This window comes from Dioscorea cayenensis, chromosome 11, assembly GCF_009730915.1.
Source record: "Dioscorea cayenensis subsp. rotundata cultivar TDr96_F1 chromosome 11, TDr96_F1_v2_PseudoChromosome.rev07_lg8_w22 25.fasta, whole genome shotgun sequence".
Classification (NCBI taxonomy): Eukaryota; Viridiplantae; Streptophyta; class Magnoliopsida; order Dioscoreales; family Dioscoreaceae; genus Dioscorea; species Dioscorea cayenensis.
In genome coordinates, this window is record NC_052481.1 from 7,074,543 (window position 1) to 7,077,696 (window position 3,154).

A 3,154-nucleotide genomic window follows, 5' to 3' on the forward strand; every position below is an offset into this window, starting at 1 on the left:
CCTAGCAATGGTTCGTCCAACTTCCTTGGCTCCTTTACGTCTCCAACAATCTTGGAGCGCTTTCGGTGGCGTCTTCGAGCCCTCTTCATTTTCCGGAGCACTTTCTTCAAGATCCCCGGAGTAGATGTTTCTTCTCCCGTCGAACCAAACATCATTACTTCTTCATTGCTCTCCTCTTGGTCGAACAAACCTTCATATGGATCTGGGTTGAACATTTCCTACACATATTCATCAACAAGCTCATTAGTAGTGTCTAGAAAATATAAAGTGTCATCGAAATCAAGAGAATGCCGCACAGCTTCAGCAAGGCGGTATGTGAGCTTGTCATCTCCAACTCTCAATGTGAGCTCTCCGCCGTCCATGTCAATCAATGCTTTGGAAGTCCGCAAGAACGGTCTCCCAAGTATCAAGGGTACATCTGCATCCTCATCGACATCTAGCACTACAAAGTCAACCGAAAAAATGTACTTGTCCACCTTGATAAGCACGTCTTCAATGATGCCTCTCGGATGTCATACCATTCGGTCCGCCAATGGTAAAGTCATCCGGGTAGGCCTAGGCTCTCCTAAGCCTAGCTTTTGGAAGAAAGTATATGGCATGACGTTGATACTTGCCCTTGAATCAGCCAATGCCATTTCCTCACCTAAGTTGCCGATGTTACACGGAATGATGAAGCTTCCCGGGTCTTTTTTCTTGTTCGGTATATTCTTTTGCAACACAACCGAGCATGAAGCATCTAGCACCACTGAAGCACTCTTCTCCAATTTCCTCTTGTTGGTCAATAGGTCTTTCAGGAACTTAGCATACTTAGGCATTTGAGCCAATGCCTCAACAAAAGGAATGTTGATGTGGAGTTGCTTGAACAAACTCAGGAACTTCTTATACTGTTCATCCCCTTGGTCATTCTTCAATCTAGAGGGATAAAGGATTCTTGGCTTGAAAGGTGGGGGTGCCACCTCTTTCTCTTTGTTTACTCCCTTCTCAACCTCTACAACCTCGGGTGCGTGTTCTTTCGGCTTTTCACTCGGAAGCCTCCCTTCAACCTCACGACCACTTATCAAAGTGATCGCCTTCACATGTTCTCTCGGATTGGTTTCCGTGTTGCTTGGTAAACTTCCATGTGGCCTTTCGGAGAGGGACTTCGCAATTTGCCCCACTTGATTTTTATGGTTGTGCAAGGAGGCGGTGTGATTGCGAAGTGTAGCCTCGACTGATTCAAACCTTGTATTTGCCGATTGAACAAATCTAGCCAAGTACTTCTCCAAATCCGTCATTCGGGTTTCCAAGCCTGAAATTCTGTTTTCGACTTGAGGGGCTTGTTGTTGTTGTTGGAAATCCGATGGCCCCATGGTCTTCTGTGGTCCTTGATTACTCCATGAAAAGTTGGGATGATTCTTCCAACCTGAGTTGTAGGTGTTGCTGTATGGGTTCCATTGAGGTCTCATGCCATTACCTACAAAGTCAACGTTCTCAACTGAAGAAACATCACCAATGACGATTGGGCAATCGGAGGGAGCATGTCCTCCACCACAACCGGTGCAATTGGTCATGGCCGCAACTCTATTCAAAGCTATAAGATCTAGCTTCTTACTCAAACTCTCCACTTGGGCCGCCAATGAAGTTACCGCATCAATTTCATGGAGACCGGCCACCTTTTTCTTCTTCCTAGCGTTCCACTGGTAGCTATTTAACCCCATTTCCTCAATCAATTGACGAGCCTCATCGGGGGTCTTACTATCTAAGGTACCTCCTATCGCCGCATTCAAGAGTTGCCTTGTACTCGGGTTTAAACCATTGTAGAAGGTTTGAACAATCATCCACTCCGGGAATCCGTGTTGCGGACACTTTCGCAGGAGTTCCTTGAACCTTTCCCATGTCTCAAATAGAGACTCCAATTCCAACTGCACAAAGGATGAGATCTCATTCCTAAGCTTTGCTGATTTTCCGGGAGGGAAATAACGGGCTAGAAAAGCTTCTACCATCTCCTCCCATGTAGTGACAATCAAGATTCTAGACTCCCACCTAAACTTGCCCTTATAGTAATCAGCCGGTCTACCACGCCACCTCAAAAGACTTGCCGTGGAGACCTCCTACTGTAGTAGGGTATCACCATACAAACTTAACAATAAGCACAACTCTATAGGGAATGCAATAGCCAACATAATACTCAAATAAATCAAGAATCACCATCTATTCCACAAGGAATGATGCACATACAACTCAAAATAGTTTAACTTGAATCACGACACAATAAGAAACTTAAGTGACAACTAAGAAATCTTTCCATTTGAATACAAACTTGCATAAGAAAGGCATCAAGAAATAAACTCATTTAAGGGCAATAAACATCTCAAAATCAATCTTAATAACCAACAAAATATCATAAAGTAAGATAGATTATATAAACATATTAATATTGATAATCTTCTAATAGAGTCATGTTTAATAGTCCCACTCACAAAGTTGATGATTTCTCTTCCTTGCAAGCTAATCCTCAGCTAACTCTTTGCCTCGAGCCAACATTTCTCCTCCTTACCAAAGAATAACAAATAACATCAAAGATTAATACAAAAACCAAGAAAAGAAACCCTAATTTCCTTCTACCAAACAACCCTAATCCACTCTAGGGCTTGCTCAACTAAACCTCAGGTACTAGTGAAGTTCTAGAGGGCTAGGTCTCACTCTAAGCCAAAGAAATGTAGAAAACAAGGAAAACTCACATGTGCTACGATAACTCTAACCTAGGAGTTGAAGGATCTCTCTCTCAATCCTTCATCAAACCAAGGAAAAACAACCAAATCAAGACTCCAAACTCAAGACCCAACATAAACCAAGGATTTCCAACCAAACAAACTCAAAGAAACACCACAAGAGAGAAGGGAAGAAGAAGGAGAAAAACTATACCTTCAAGCTCCTTAATACTCAAGGAAAGTCTTCACAAGAGAGGGGGGAGAGATCCTCAAGCCTCTAACTCCAAGTCCAAGCCAAGAAAAGTGAAGATTAAAGAGTGGAAAAAGAAGGTCTAAAAAGGAAAAGAGAAGGGGAGAAAAAGAATGATAAGAAGGGGCAAAAGAAAGAGCCAAAAGGGGCTTTTTAAAGCCCTAGAGGCCCTAGAAACCCCATTATTGGGTCCTCTTCACTAGCTCCCTTGCGG

General features: G+C 43.1%; 1 non-coding gene across 1 annotated transcript; it reads left to right on the plus strand.

The window, feature by feature from the left end:
• Positions 1-1,827: 1,827 nt before the first annotated feature.
• Positions 1,828-1,934, plus strand: LOC120272940. Its single transcript, XR_005540471.1, has one exon. It is a non-coding gene; the product is annotated as a small nucleolar RNA R71 (small nucleolar RNA).
• The last annotated feature ends 1,220 nt before the right edge of the window (positions 1,935-3,154 follow it).